The sequence below is a fragment of the Arachis hypogaea genome, chromosome 16 (genome assembly GCF_003086295.3).
Source record: "Arachis hypogaea cultivar Tifrunner chromosome 16, arahy.Tifrunner.gnm2.J5K5, whole genome shotgun sequence".
Lineage (NCBI taxonomy): Eukaryota > Viridiplantae > Streptophyta > Magnoliopsida > Fabales > Fabaceae > Arachis > Arachis hypogaea.
Window position 1 is genome coordinate 115,820,786 of NC_092051.1, and position 16,725 is coordinate 115,837,510.

The 16,725-nt window shown below is 35.0% G+C and overlaps 1 non-coding gene across 1 annotated transcript; it reads left to right on the forward strand.

Annotated features, from left to right (window-relative positions):
* The first annotated feature begins 1,708 nt into the window (after positions 1–1,708).
* On the forward strand, positions 1,709–1,816 carry LOC112761952 (small nucleolar RNA R71). Its single transcript, XR_003182318.1, has one exon. It is a non-coding gene; the product is annotated as a small nucleolar RNA R71 (small nucleolar RNA).
* Positions 1,817–16,725: the final 14,909 nt, after the last annotated feature.

A 16,725-nucleotide genomic window follows, 5' to 3' on the forward strand; every position in this document is an offset into this window, starting at 1 on the left:
GAACGCCCAAACTGGCACAAAAACTGGCGTTCAACTCCACAAATGGCCTCTGCACGAAATCTCAGCCCCAGCACACACCAAGTGGGCCCCAGCACACCAAGTGGGCCCCAGAAGTGGGTCTCTGCATCATCCATCATAGTCCACTCATATTTTGTAACCCTAGGCTACTAGTTTAGTATTTAAACAACTTTTAGAGACTTATTTTGTACCTCATGACATTTCAGATCTAAACTTTGTATTCTCTGACGGCATGAGTCTCTAAACCCCATTGTTGGGGGTGAGGAGCTCTGCTGTGTCTCAATGAATTAATGCAAGTATTTCTGTTTTCATTCAAACACGCTTGTTCCTATCTAAGATGTTCATTCGCGCTTAACTGTGATGATGGTGATGAGCTGTGACACTCATCACCTTCCTCAACCCATGAACGTGTGCCTGACAACCACCTCCGTTCTATATCCGATTGAATGAGTGTCTCTTAGATTCTTTAATCAGAATCTCCGTGGTATAAGCTAGAACTGATGGCGGCATTCATGAGAATCCGGAAAGTCTAAGCCTTGTCTGTGGCATTCCGAGTAGGATTCAAGGATTGAATGATTGTGACGAGCTTCAAACTCCTGAAGGCTGGGCGTTAGTGACAGACGCAAAAGGATAGTAAATCCTATTCCAACCGGATCGAGAACCAACCGGTGATTAGCCGTGCTGTGACAGAGCGCGTGAGCGTAGTTTTCACTGGAAGGATGGAAGGTAGCCATTGACAACGGTGATCCACCAACACACAGCTTGCCATAGGAGGACGTGCGTGCGTGAATCAGAAGACAGAGGAAAGCAGAGATTCAGAGGACAGAGCATCTTCAAAACTCCAACATATTCTCCATTACTGCACAACAAGTAACTTTTAATTTATGCTCTACTGGTTATTCACAATTCAACTGATAAACATAATTGACTTCCTGACTAAGATTTACAAGATAACCATAGATTGCTTCAAACCAACAATCTCTGTGGGATTCGACCCTTACTCACGTAAGGTATTACTTGGACGACCCAGTGCACTTGCTGGTCAGTGGCACGCGTTGTGAAAAGTGTGATTCGTGATTCGTGCTACCATGGCCTTAGATAGATCAGAGACTAAGTTTGCTAAATTAGAAGTATTTTGTTCAGAGTTCTCTGTCTGTTGCTGAGTGGATGATGGAAAAGGTTTATTATTGTTAAACCTGTTTCTTCCACCATTATTAAAGCCTTGTTGAGGCCTTTGATCCTTCCATGAGAGATTTGGATGATTTCTCCATGATGGATTATAGGTGTTTCCATAAGGTTCACCTAAGTAATTCACCTCTGCTATTGCAGGGTTCTCAGGATCATAAGCTTCTTCTGCATAAAAAGCTTCTTGAGTACTGTTGGATGCGGCTTGCATTCCATTTAGACTCTGAGAAATCATATTGACTTGCTGAGTCAATATTTTGTTCTGAGCCAATATGGCATTCAGAGTATCAACTTCAAGAACTCCCTTCTTCATAGGCGTCCCATTACTCACAGGATTCCTCTCAGAAGTGTACATGAACTGGTTATTAGCAACCATGTCAATGAGTTCTTGAGCTTCTGCAGGCATTTTCTTTAGGTGAATAGATCCACCTGCAGAGGTATCCAATGACATCTTTGATAGCTCAGATAAACCATCATAGAATATATCCAGGATGGTCCATTCTGAAAGCATGTCAGAAGGACACTTTTTGGTCAGCTGCTTGTATCTTTTCCAAGCTTCATAGAGGGATTCACCATCTTTTTGTTTGAAGGTTTGAACATCCACTCTAAGCTTGCTCAGCTTTTGAGGAGGAAAGAACTTGGCTAAGAAAGCCGTGACCAACTTATCCCAAGAGTTCAGGCTATCTTTAGGTTGAGAGTCCAACCATATTCTAGCTCTGTCTCTTACAGCAAATGGGAAAAGCATGAGCCTGTAGACTTCAGGATCTACTCCATTAGTCTTAATAGTATCACAGATCTGCAAGAATTCAGTTAAGAACTGAAAAGGATCTTCAGATGGAAGTCCATGAAACTTGCAGTTCTGCTGCATCAGAGAAACTAATTGAGGTTTCAGCTCAAAATTGTTTGCTCCAATGGTAGGAATAGAGATGCTTCTTCCATGTAAATTGGAATTTGGTGCAGTAAAGTCACCAAGCATTCTCCTTGCATTGTTGTTGGGTTCGGCTGCCATCTCTTTTACTTGTTCGAAATTTTCAATCAAGTTGTCTCTGGATTGTCGTAATTTAGCTTCTCTTAGTTTCCTCTTCAGAGTCCTTTCAGGTTCTGGATCAGCTTCAACAAGAATGCCTTTTTCTCTGTCCCTGCTCATAAGAAAGAGAAGAGAAAAAGAAAAGAAGAGGAATCCTCTATGTCACAGTAAAGAGGTTCCTTATTGTTAGTAAAAGAAGAAGAAAAGGAATAGGGGTGAAGAAGAATGAAGAATCCAAACACAAGGGTAAGGATAGCAGAGATGTGAGATGAGGAGATGTTAGTAGATAAATAAATAGAAGGAGATGAGGAAGAAGGTGAATTTTCAAAAATTATTTTTGAAAAAGAGTTAGTGATTTTTGAAAATGGTTTTTGAAAAATGTTAGTAATTTTCGAAAATTAAAATAAGAATTTAAAATAATTAGTTAATTAAAAAGAAATTTTGAAAAGGGGGAAGATATTTTCGAAAATTAGAGAGAGAAAGTTAGTTAGGTAGTTTTGAAAAAGATAGGAAACAAACAAAGAGTTAGTTAGTTAGTTGAAACAAATTTTGAAAAGATAAGAAGTTAGGAAGTTAGAAAAGATATTTTGAAATCAAATTTTTGAAAAAGATAAGAAGATATTTTTGAAAGGATATGATTGAAATTAGTTTTGAAAAAAAAAAGATTTGATTTTTAAAATCTCAATTAATGACTTGATTCACAAGAAATCATAAGATATGATTCTAGAACTTAAAGTTGAATCTTTCTTAACAAGCAAGTAACAAACTTGAAATTTTTGAATCAAAACATTAATTGGTGATGTTATTTTCGAAAATTTGATATAAAAATAAGAAAAATATTTTTGAAAAATGTTTTTAGAATTTTCGAAAATAACTAAGAAAATTGAAAAAGATTTGATTTTTGAAAAAGATTTTGAAAAAGATAAGATTTTTAAATTGAAAATTTGATTTGACTCATAAAAACAACTAGATTTTAAAAATTTTTGAAAAAGTCAAATCTAATTTTCTAAATTTTGAGAGAGAAGAAAAAGGGAAAGATATATATATATATATATATATATTTTTTTTATTTTTGAATTTTTATGATGAGATAGAAAAACATGAGAATTATGCAATGCATGAAATTTTTAGATCAAAACAATGAATGCATGCAAGAATGCTATGAATGTCAAGATGAACACCAAGAACACTATGAAGATCATGATGAACATCAAGAACACATTTTTGAAAAATTTTTAATGCAAGGAAAACATGCAAGACACCAAACTTAGAATTCTTTAATGCTTAGACACTAAGAATCCAAGAATGCATATGAAAAACAAGAAAAGACACACAACATGCAAATGCAAATGCAAAGATCAAACAAGAAGACTTACCAAGAACAACTTGAAGATCATGAAGAACACTATGAATGCATGAAATTTTTGAAAAATGCAAGATGCACATGCAATTGACACCAAACTTATAATATGACTCATGACTCAAACAAGAAACACAAAAAATATTTTTGATTTTTTTATGATTTTCTAATTTTTTTGTATTTTTTCGAAAATTATTTGAAAAAGAAAAAAAATAAGGATTCCAAAATTTTTAATATGAATTCCAGGAATCTTGCCATGTTAGTCTAAAGCTTCAGTTCAGGAATTAGACATGGCTCACTAGCCAGCCAAGCTTTCAATGAAAGCTCCGGTCCAAAATACTAGACATGGCCAATGGCCAGCCAAGCTTCAGCAAACATAGATACCTCTCATGTATACAACAGTTGATATTTCATCCAACTTCATATACTTATAAGTGGAAGCCTCAGTCCAAAAGAATTAGACATGGCTTTACAGCCAGCCAGGCTTCATAAAACACTAGAATTCATTCTTAAAAAATTCTGAAGAAAAATATATTTTTGAAAACACATTTTTTTTTTTGAAAACAAAGGAGAAAATTTTGAAAGATTTTTGAAAAATTTTTTTGAAAAGAAAACAAAAAGAAAATTACCTAATCTGAGCAACAGGATGAACCGTCAGTTGTCCAAACTCGAACAATCCCCGGCAACGGCGCCAAAAACTTGGTGCACAGAAATTGTGACTACACTTTGATTATGTAAAATTTATCGCTCTTTCTTTCCCTGGTAATGGCGCCAAAAATATGATGCCAATACCATGGTTCACAACTTCGCACAACTAACCAGCAAGTGCACTGGGTCGTCCAAGTAATACCTTACGTGAGTAAGGGTCGAATCCCACAGAGATTGTTGGTATGAAGCAAGCTATGGTCACCTTGCAAATCTCAGTCAGGTAGGGTTAAATGTGATTGGATTAGATAATTAAAAGATAAATAATAAAGGATAGAAATACTTATGTAATTCATTGGTGAGAATTTCAGATAAGCGAATAGAGATGCTTTCGTTCCTCTAAACCTCTGCTTTCCTGCTATCTTCATCCAATCAGTCTTACTCCTTTCCATGGCTGGCTTTATGTGATACATCACCATTGTCAATGGCTACTTTCGGTCTTCTCTCGGGAAAATGATCCAAATGCCCTGTCACGGCACGGCTAATCGTCTGGAGGCATCACCCTTGTCAATGGTTTCATCTTATCCTCTCAGTGAAAATGGTCAACGCACCCTGTCACGGCACGGCTATTCATCTGTCGGTTCTCGATCATGCTGGAATAGGATTTACTATCCTTTTGCGTCTGTCACTACGCCCGGCAATCGCGAGTTTGAAGCTCGTCACAGTCATTCAATCATTGAATCCTACTCGGAATACCACAGACAAGGTTTAGACCTTCCGGATTCTCTTGAATGCCGCCATCATTCTAGCTTACACCACGAAGATTCCGATTAAGAGATCTAAGAGATACTCATTCAATCTAATGTAGAACGGAAGTGGTTGTCAGGCACGCGTTCATAGGGAATGATGATGATTGTCACGTTCATCACATTCAGGTTGAAGTGCGAATGAATATTTTAGAAGCGAAATAAGATGAATTGAATAGAAAACAGTAGTACTTTGCATTAATCTTTGAGGAACAGCAGAGCTCCACACCTTAATCTATGGAGTGTAGAAACTCTACCGTTGAAAATACATAAGTGATAATGGAGTTCATTGGTCTCGGCCCCAGAGGGGGAACCGGAGTAACCAAGACTACTATGATCCGAAGATGAAACTCAGGATGTCTAATACAATAGTAAAAGGTCCTATTTATAATAAACTAGTCACTAGGGTTTACAGAAATAAGTAATTGATGCATAAATCCACTTCCGGGGCCTACTTGGTGTGTGTTTGGGCTGATCTTGAGTGTTGCACGTGTAGAGGTCCTTCTTGGAGTTGAACGCCAGCATTTGTGCCAGTTTGGGCGTTCAACTCTGGTTTTGGATCCTTTTCTGGCGCTGGACGCCAGAATTGGGCAGAGAGCTGGCGTTGAATGCCAGTTTGCGTTATCTATTCTTGGGCAAAGTATGGACTATTATACATTGCTGGAAAGACCTGGATGTCTACTTTCCAACGCAATTGGAAGCGCGCCATTTCGAGTTCTGTAGCTCCAGAAAATCTACTTTGAGTGCAGGGAGGTCAGAATCCAACAGCATCAGCAGTCCTTCTTCAACCTCTGAATCTGATTTTTGCTCAAATTCCTCAATTTCAGTCAGAAAATACCTGAAATCATAGAAAAACACACAAACTCATAGTAAAGTCCAGAAATGTGAATTTAACATAAAAACTAATGAAAACATCCCTAAAAGTAACTAGATCCTACTAAAAACATACTAAAAATAATGCCAAAAAGCATATAAATTATCCGCTCATCAGTCATCATAGGCTAGGTGGGAAAGTTTAAGCTTAACAGAGATTCAAATTTGAGTCCACTTATCCACATATGATCCTACCTTGACCCTAGCCCCATTACAACCTTATGGAAAGACCTCATGATATTTGTATGCATGCATTGAATGATTGTTGATTGTTAGATGAAGAACGAATTTTGGAAAGCATGATTAGGGGGGAATTGAGTGAATCAACCCCCAAACACTTGAGTGAATAGAGCGGATACACATCCGGTGAGGGTTCGATTGCTCAATTACATGTATTCACCATACTCATTCTTATTCATGCAAGTTGAAAATCCTATTTGATAATTCAATACAATTGTGGGTTGGATTTTGATTCTCATTACTTTGGCCCTCATGCTTGCACATATCCCTTAGAAGTTGAGTTATTTTGGCCAAGCATTTGCATTCATATAGCTAGTTGCATTTAGATAGTTTGCGTTTAGATAGTTTAGTTCCATTGAATAAATGTCATACCCTTTACTTCATTCTTAGTTTAGCATGAGGACATGCTAAGGTTTAAGTGTAGGGAGGTTGATAAACGCCATTTTCAGGGTTTATCTTGTGTTGAATTTAGAGTATTTTGATAATCTTTCCTCACATTTATTCAGTGAAATAGCATGATTTTGTGATTGTCTCCTTATTTGTGCTTAGATGTGAAAACATGCTTTTTAGATCTTTAATTTGATGATTTTTATCTTCCTTTGATTCCACTAGATGCCTTGATGTGTTTGTTAGTGATTTCAAATTGAAAAGGGCTAAGAAATGATCAAATGAGTGAAAGGAAAGCATACAAAGTGGAGAAATCATGAAAAGCCAAAGATTTGGAAAATGTCTATGGACGCGCGCGCGCACTATGCACCTACGCGCGGATTGCGTAATGCTTCAGGAACGCGTACGCGTGCTGTGCGCGTACGCGCTGAAGGCCGCACGTGATTTTTAAAGAAGAACTCGTGCCTGGCGATTTTGGGGGGTTTCTGACCCCATTTGGACATGAGTTTTTGGCAGGAAAAGGCTAAATAGACCAAGGAATGAAGGGGAAGGGAGGATCTACACACCATTACACACATGAGAGAGTTTTAGTTAGTTTTAGAGAGAGAAGCTCTCACTTCTCTTTAGGATTGGGATTAGGATTAGGTTTAGGTCAATAATCTTATATCTAGGTTTTAATTCATGCTTTCATCTACTTTTACTCTTCAATTCTTTGTTGTTACATTCATCATTCTTCTATTGTTTGTTGCAATTTCCTCTACATTGTTTCTATGCTTTGTTATAGATCTACTCTTGTTTATTCTATTTTCTTTCAATTCAATTTGAGGTAATTCATAATAATTGTGTTTCTTTTGATTGTTGTTGTTAATTCCTTGCAATTAGTTGTTGTTAGATTTTATTCTTGTTGTCAAATTACTATGTTTTCTTTTTATGCCTTCCAAGTGTTTGACAAAATACTTGGTTGGATTTTAGAGTAGAATTTTATGCTCTTGGCTTGGGAAGGTAACTTAGGAACTCTTGAGTTACTAATGTCCAAGTGATTGATGATTGGGAGCCATTAACTCTAGTTCTCACTAATTGAATTAGTGGAGAGTTAGGACTTATGGACTTGGATTGATATAACTCATTTGACTTTCCTTTACTACTAGTTAGAGGATGACTTAATGGGATTGATCCTTGCCAATTCTCATGTTGTGGTTAGTGATAAGAATAGAGATCCTTGACCACCAAACCTTGCCAAGACCGCTTTATCATTTACATTTCTATTGCCATTTACTTTTCATGTTCTCTTGTCAAAACCCCAAATATAACTCATAACCAATAACAAGAACACTTTGTTGCAATTTCTAGGGAGAATGACCCGATGTTTAAATACTTCGGTTTATAGATTTTAGGGGTTCAAGTTTGGGGAGATTGGGAACATTGGTCGGGATAAAAGGGTGTTTTGTATTTATATTTTTGGGAATTTGGTGCACACTCATGAATTGATCAAATGTATAGACCTTATGCATTGATGTTCTTGTATGTAGCTTAAAAGAAAGAAAAAAAAATGAGAAAAACAAAAGGAAAAAAAAAAGAAAAAAATTAAATGTGAAAAAAAAAGAAAAGAAAAGAAAAAATATATAGAAAAAGAAAGAAAAAGAAGAAAAACAATAAAAAGGGGACAAAATGCCCCAAAGTAAAGTCCAATAAGAGTCAATGCATAAGTGTTGTGAAAATCAAAAGAAAATGCATGAGTATGTGAAAAGTGGAGGATGGGTAGTTAGGCTAGAACTTTATTGTATAATTTAATTTATAGGTTAGGTGGGAAAGTTTAAGCTCATCAAAGATTCAAACTATAGTCCACTTAACCATACATGATCCTACCTTGACCCTAACCCCATTACAACCTTTGAGAAAGACCTCATGACATTTGTATGCATGCATTAAATGATTGTTGATTGTTAGATGAAGAACAAATTTTGGAAAGCATGATTAGGAGGGGAATTGAGTGAATCAACCCCTAAACACTTGAGTGAATAGAGCGTATACACATCCGGTGAGGGTTCGATTGCTCAATTACATGTATTCACCATACTCATTCTTATTCATGCAAGTTGAAAATCCTATTTGATAATTCAATACAATTGTGGGTTGGATTTTTATTCTCATTACTCTAGCCCTTATGCTTATATATGTTCTCTTGGAAGTTGAATTGTTTTGACCAAGCGATTGCATTCGTTTAGATAGTTTGCATTTAGATAGTTTAGTTGCATTGAATAAATGTCATACCCTTTGCTTCATTCTTGGTTTAGCATGAGGAATGCTAAGGTTTAAGTGTGGGGAGGTTGATAAACCCCATTTTTAGGGTTTATCTTGTGTTGAATTTAGAGCATTTTGATAACCTTTCCTCAAATTTATTCAATGAAATAGCATGATTTTGTTATTGTCTCCTTATTTGTGCTTAGATGTAAAAACATGCTTTTTAGACCTTTAATTTGATGATTTTTATCTTCCTTTGATTCCACTAGATGCCTTGATGTGTTTGTTAGTGATTTCAAGATTGAAAAGGACTAGGAAGGGATCAAAGGAGTGAAAGGAAAGCATACGAAGTGGAGAAATCATGAAAAGCCAAAGATTTGGAGAAAGCCCATGGACGTGCGCGCGCACTACGCGCCTACGCACGGATTGCAAAATGCTCCAGGGACGCGTACGCGCACTGTGCGCGTACGCGCCGAAGGCCGCACGTGATTTTTAAAGAAGAACTCGTGCCTGGCGATTTTGGAGGATTTCTGGCCCCATTTGGAGCTGAGTTTTTGGCAGGAAAAGGCTAAATAGACCAAGGAATGGAGGGGAAGACATGAACTACACACCACTACACACATTAGGATTAGTTTTAGTGAGTTTTAGAGAGAGAGAAGCTCTCACTTCTCTCTAGGATTAGGATTAGGTTAGATCTAGATTAGAATTTCTTATATCTAGGTTAATTTCATGCTTAGATTTACTTTTCCTTTATCAATTCTTCTTCCTCTACTTCTGCTCTTTCTAGTTTTGTATTTCAATTCTTGTAATTCTCTACTTTCATGTTGATACACTTTTGTTCTTCTATTTTCCTTTAATGCAATTTATGATTCATGTTCCTTTATTGTTGATTTGATTTGTTGTTGTTTAATTCCTTGCAATTGAGTAGTGTAGATTTACTTTCCTTGTAATTTTACTATGCTTTCCTTTTATGCCTTCCAAGTGTTTGATGAAATGCTTGGAAGGATGTTAGAGTAGAATTTTATGCTCTTGGCTTGGAAAGGTAACTTAGGAACTCTTGAGTTACTAATATCCAAGTGATTGATGATTAGGAGCCATTAACTCTAGGTCTCACTAATTGAATTGGTGGAGAGCTAGGACTTATGGACTTGGATTGATATAGCTCATTTGACTTTCCTTTACCTAGTTAGAGGATGACTTAATGGGATTGATCCTTGCAAATTCTCATGTTGTGGTTAGTGATAGGGATAAAGATCCTTGACCACCAAACCTTGCCAAAACCTTTGTAACTATTATTTTACTTCCTTGCCATTTATCTTTCATGTCTCTTATCAAAACCCCAAACATAACTCAAAACCAATAACAAGAACACTTTGTTGCAATTCCTAGGGAGAACAACCCAAGGTTTAAATACTTCGGTTTATAATTTTATGGGGTTTATTACTTGTGACAAACAAATATTTGTATGAAAGAATTATTGACTGGTTTAGAAACTATACTTCGACGAGATTTCAATTGTGAAATTCTATACCATCAAAAATTCTGTTCATCAATCTCCAACCAAGAAAAAGGATACATGGTTGTCACGGCACACTACATTGATAGTTAATGGATTCTGTAAATGTGCGTATTAAGGTAATCTTCTAAATTATACTTCTAGTAATTGATATGACTTTTAATATTTTTTCCTTGAAATTAATGTAACTTTTAGATAATAATTGAAATATTTTTTTGAACGATTTTCAGTTTTACTTATGTTCCCGCTCCTCATACGAGTGAAGTGCCCTCGAATGTATTAATGAAAGTTTTGTTAGACTGGAACATAGATAGAAAATTATCAACTATTACATTGGATAAATTGCTCTACTAATGTTGCTATAGTTGACGAGTTGTTGGGGCGCTTAGATTCAAAATATTTGTTGTTGGGGGGTTCCATGTTGCATATGCGTTGTTGTACGCATATCTAGAACCTACTTGTGAAAGATGGTCTAAATTTAGTTAAGAAAAGTGTGGAAAAAAATTCGTGGTAGTGTGGTGTATTGGACTCCAACCCCTAAAAGACATGAAACCTTTGTGAGTTGGTGTAGTAAGTCAAATGTTCAATTGACAAAAAAATTAGTTCTTGATTGTTAGAGACTGCATAGTTGTATCGAAATGTGTGTCCTCGATTAAGACAGAAGGATCATAATTACAAAAGATTCCCAAGCAATGAGGATTGGGACCTTGCTAAGGAAATTTGTGGTAAATTAAAGTTTTTTTATGATGTGACAATTATTTTTGGTACTCAAGTTCCAACAGCCAACATTTATTTTAACAAAGTAGGTGATATAAATGTTGCTTTGAAAAAATGGTCTGCTTCTCCAAATCCATTGATTAGTAATATGGGATGTAGTATGAGGGTAAAATTTGATAAGTATTGGGAAGAAATTCATGGCATGATGGGTGTTGCTGTCATTCTAGATCCTGGGTATAAGCTTGCTAGGATTGAGTATAAATTCTCAATGTTATGTCAAAATCAAGATGAGTGCTCAAGTAAGATTGAGAAGATCAAACAAATATGCTATGACTTACTTCCTGAGTACTAACAGAATCTGTCTAACTCAAGTAATGTATTTGAGGATTCTACAATACAAGAGATACAGATGAATGCAGAGCAAGATGATGATGATGCTTACCAGTTGTATATTAGACAAAAGAAGAGGAAAAAAGGTGCATTTGTGAAGACTGAATTTGATCATTACATAGAGGAAGATGTTCATCATTTGAGCGCCGACTTTGATATTTTAGCTTGATGGAAAGTGAATGGGGCTAGATTTCCAACACTTCAAAGAATTGCGAGAGATATATTTTCTATCCCTGTGTCTACTGTTGCTTCTGAGTCTTCTTTTAGCACAAGTGGTCGAGTAATTGCTCCTCATCGTGGTAGTCTTCATAAAGATACTGTGAATGCTCTTATGTGTAATCAAAACTGGTTGTGGGCAGCATATCGTCAAAGAGGTTATTTATGATTTAACTTTTCTATTTGTTTATGGTAATGTTAAATTTATATATAGATTGATTAATAAATAAATTTATTATCTTTGATTTTTAGGTGAAAAACCTGATTATCAAACTGCGAATGATGATGATGATGATAGGTTAATGTTATTTCTCTTTAATAGGTTTGAGTTATAAAATGTATCTCATTCAACTATTTCTTCTCATTCATCTTTGAAAATTTGAAATTCAGCCTTACCTTTTGATATTCTTACTCTGTGTAAAGACCTAATCCGGCCTTTATCCATTTTCTTGAAGGACAAGGCACCCCTTGTCTAATAAAAAGGAACACTTCGGCCCTCAACCTTTTCATATTAAGCCAATACGACCCTTCTGTTAAAAAATCCGTTAAATAGTAACAAAAATTAGTTTTGTGGGGGATTTTATTTGTAATTTGTGGAGGTTTTAAACTTTCACAAACTACTAAGTTTATTTCTGAAAAAATCTTTCACCGGAGGTGGTTAAGTGGAGAAAGACAATTGCTGAAAATGATGTCGTAGGAAAAAAAGGTAATTGTAGTACTAAGACCTTTTAAAGGAAAAAAATAGCATCAAACATGAAACTAAATAAGATAACATTAATGTTGAGGTGATGATGATAGTAGAGGAGATAATGCTGGTGATAAAATATGGTTACACAATAGAAAAAGTAGAGGTAGAAGCGATAATGATGAGGACAAAATTATTTTATAGAAGTTATATTTATAATATTTTTGTTGCCTTGCATGCCTACCATGACAACAGCAATCTCATCTTTTTTTTTCTCATGTGTTCTTGGTATCTTGATGACAATGAGAACAATAAGTTGTTGCAACAACGGATAATAAAAATGCAAATTACGAAACAAGCCGGACTTGCCACTATTTTAGAAGAGGAGGAGGAGGGAGAAAAACGAAGTCTTCATCAAAAGTTGATGAAGATCTAAAACCATTGAAGATCTTAATATAAGAAGGTGGAATACAAGGATCACATTCTTCAAATTTGGTGTCTTGAATGATCAAACCATGCATGCATTTGGTAAGATTATAACTTTAAATTAATATTCCTTAATTTAATTTCTAAATCTTTCTGTTTGTTTGTCACATTTATATATTACAACTGTGAGTGAACAATCTCCAATTAAAGATTCAGCTCAATAAGATTTTACCATAATAAAAACAAGTTCCTGTTGGAAAAAGGTGCAAAATCACCACTAATACATTAACAGAAGGGAAAATAAAGTGCATTATTTTTGCCAAAGTTAAAACTTAACTCTGTTAATATCTAAAAATAAAAATAATAAACTTGGGTACAGATATCTTAGCTTCATATTATGGTATGCCAGGTTCAAAAGATTCATTGAAGGTCTGAAGCAGCTAGTTATCGTTTAGCTCTCTAATGATATCGCGTAAACTGCAATACGAGAAATTAATATCCGTTAATTATGAGTTATGACAAAAAAATGGAAGTCAAGGAAACAAGCCCGTTAGAGACCCTGCACTCAGTGGTTCATGCTTTTGTAATAGAACCATTAAACAGTCTTTATCTTGGTCCTGTAGTTGATTTTCGTACCTGAAAGAAAGAAATATCAAATAAATGCATCACTACTGAATGATAATTACAACTTGGAACAGAAAAGAATGAATCAGTGATTTGTGCACAAATGCAAGAAGTGATCGGTGCCATAACACAGGAAGTTGTCTAGTTTTTGTAAGAAACCTCATATAGTGATCCATTAATGCATTAACAGCTGGATCAGGATCAGGATCAGGCAGATCAGGTTCTTTCTCCATCAAAATCTTCATGAAATAGCTGCAGTTATTATCACAATTAGTTCCCATCAAATATAACATTTTAGCAAACTGCATTTAATCTATGCCACCTCTTTTGAGTATGTATGTACATTTATAGTAGACAATTATTAAATTATTAACTATGCTTTATAATATTAAAAATGTTTGGTAATCAAAATAAATTAGCCAAAAACAGCTAGAACTTGCCTTATTTAGCATTCATTAATTGTTGTAATAATTAATAAATGCTAAATAAGACAAGTTTTGGTTTTTTTTGTCTCCCTAACATTACCGTTACGATATATATTGTCACCTTCTCAGCTTTGTACATATTATACTTCAATAAAAAAAAAAAGAAGAAATACCTTATAGTGCCAGAATATTCCATGCTTGCCAGCATCAATAATGCAAAGTTGTAAACAAATTGATAAGTTTGAGTGAAGCCAATATTGCTATTAATACATTTATTCTACTTTTCCAAGTGTGCACTAAAATCAACTACTAATATGAAATAGATGTTGTAATACAAAATACAAGTAAAACAATATATGTATTTATACACAGTTACACTTTAACTGATTTTGGTTTACACATGATAATTTTTATATTTATATTCAAAGAGTGCCTCAGCTAACATACCTGGAAACAAGTGGAGGAACAAAGACCCCTCTAGAATGGACCCAACATATATAGCTTCCCTCACAGTGCAAGTTCCTGACTGCATATCACAAGTATAAGTTGTTTAGAGCACAAACATTGACTTGTTTGTTTAGTCCTTCTAATTTCCTAGATTAGATAAACACTCACATATATCTAAGATGCACTTGTCATTTAAGAAATCAGTTATTTTCATGAAGACATCTATGATATTCTGAACCCTTAGATGATTTGACATGTTTGGCTTAACATATTTGAAATCAAACAATGTTTTACACTGCACCAAAGTCTATGCCATCAATTAAGAATTAACTGAAATCACCTAAACAATAGAACCTAGTAAAATAAACAGAACAAATATAATGTATGATTAACTTATTAGAACAACAAAATTAAGGGTCAAAATAAGTGACTATATATATAACCGTTCTACACAGTCCTACAATCATAACCGTTCTCTTAGATTATTATTCACAAGATAATTATTTTTGCTAATATGATGTTATGTGATAAGATGCACGTGTAAAACAGTTTTACATTGACAACACATCAAAATTAAATTCTATATATACCTCACAGAGTGAAAACACAATTCCATCGAAGAATGCTTGAGGTACGAGTGATGCCCTTGCGACTGATCGAAATAAAAGATAATGCAACTCTTGATTTTTGTTGATATAATCTCTCACTCTTGGAAGCAACACAAGCTTGTAGAAGCTTTGTGCTTTTGTAGTGGATGATAAAATCCTTGTGATTTCATACACAGCATTTAGTGACCAATTTTGAGGTTGATTTTTTGCAAAGTATATGAACAAGAACAAAAATCAAATCTCCAAAGAAAGAGAAAACAAAGAAAAAGGACAAGTGGATGCAGCTTAATACTACCCCAAGCCATTGTAGTCTTGCTTCCTCACCACTCTAATCACACAATTTCCATAGAATACTCAATTTCTAGTTAATTTTGTAAAGAATTTTCGAGAGTTTGTTTTTAATCATGTTAAAATCCAATCTAATCCAATTCAAAATTCAATTAGATCATAATTTTTAATTTAAATTTAAATTTTAAAATTGATTTTATCTCATCTAGGTCATGTAACAAACTAATATAAAGTTAGAATAAACAGTATTTATTGCAACAAAATTGGAAGCTTATTTTTTTTCGATTTAAACGTATTTTCAACAAATCAAATAAATCAATTTAAATTTAATTTTCAAAATTGATTTTATCTCATGCAAAACAAAACAAAATCAACATTTTATCTTTTTTTTTTTGGACTTGAATCTTTTATCTTCTAATGAGTACTACATCCCAAGAATAGTAATTAGGTGAGATGGGCCTAGCCCGTAAAGATGATACCAAAACACCAAGAAAGCCCAAAATACTTTATGAACTTGGACAAAAACATTGGTATGCCCCAAGATGATAGTTAGGGCATAGATCATGCTCATGGCCTGATCTAACCGAAAAAACAACACTTGAACCCAGTCAATTTGAGTCAAATTTGGCTCGGTTTTATTTGAACACAAATATTTTTTTATTTTTCACATTATTTCTCAGTCTGTCAGACTAAGGACTAATCTACCATGGTAATGAGCTCCATTTAAGGGTTTATCACTGACTAATAGATTGCAGCATGCACAAGACGAGATTCGAATCTCCAACACTTATTTAAGCGGATTGGTGAACTAACCAGTAGACTAATCTAACTTGATTTATTTAAACATAAATATGTTTTGTCTAATAAGATGAGAAAAATAAAACATGCAAAAACCATGGTCTAAGGTAAAATAATAATCATGGGATTAAAATGAGAGAGATAAATATTAAGAAGTTTCTAGGATATAGAATTAGCTATCATACACCACATAACAGCACAAAGCCACCAACTAAGCCTAGCAGCTTGGATCCTACCCAACCCGATCCGCTATGGGTAGGGTTGGGCGTGGAGCGGGTAGGTGCGGGTTGAGCAGAGTTGAACCAAGGACCTTCAGCATGTGCAAAAGGTTCTTAGCCATAGAACCAAATTTATAAATTTATAATGTTGGCTCATTTATTTTTATAAAATGTATTTCTCATTTAATGAGATATAAATACAACTTTTAACAACCTAGTGGTCTCAATCATTTAGATTACATCCCTTATTTCATAGCCACTCCCTCAGTGGCACAAGAACCCTAACCCTCTTCTCTCAATTCTCAAATCCAAATCTCTCCGCACTCTGACCGTGTCGCCGGCTCTACTCACGTTACCTGCGTCGTCGGTGGTGTTGTAGTCTCCCCTCACTCTTGTTGCCAGCTTGTTCACGAAGCCGGTTCTCTATTCAACTTCCCTGCGTTGTTCCCCTGTTCAGCGCCCTACCCTGTGCTTCATTCGGTCGTTCTTCTGTTCAGCGCTACTCCTCGTGCTAAAACTTTAAAAGTATGTATCTGCTTTCAAAATTGAAACTCAGTTATTATTTAATTTGAATTTTAATTTTAT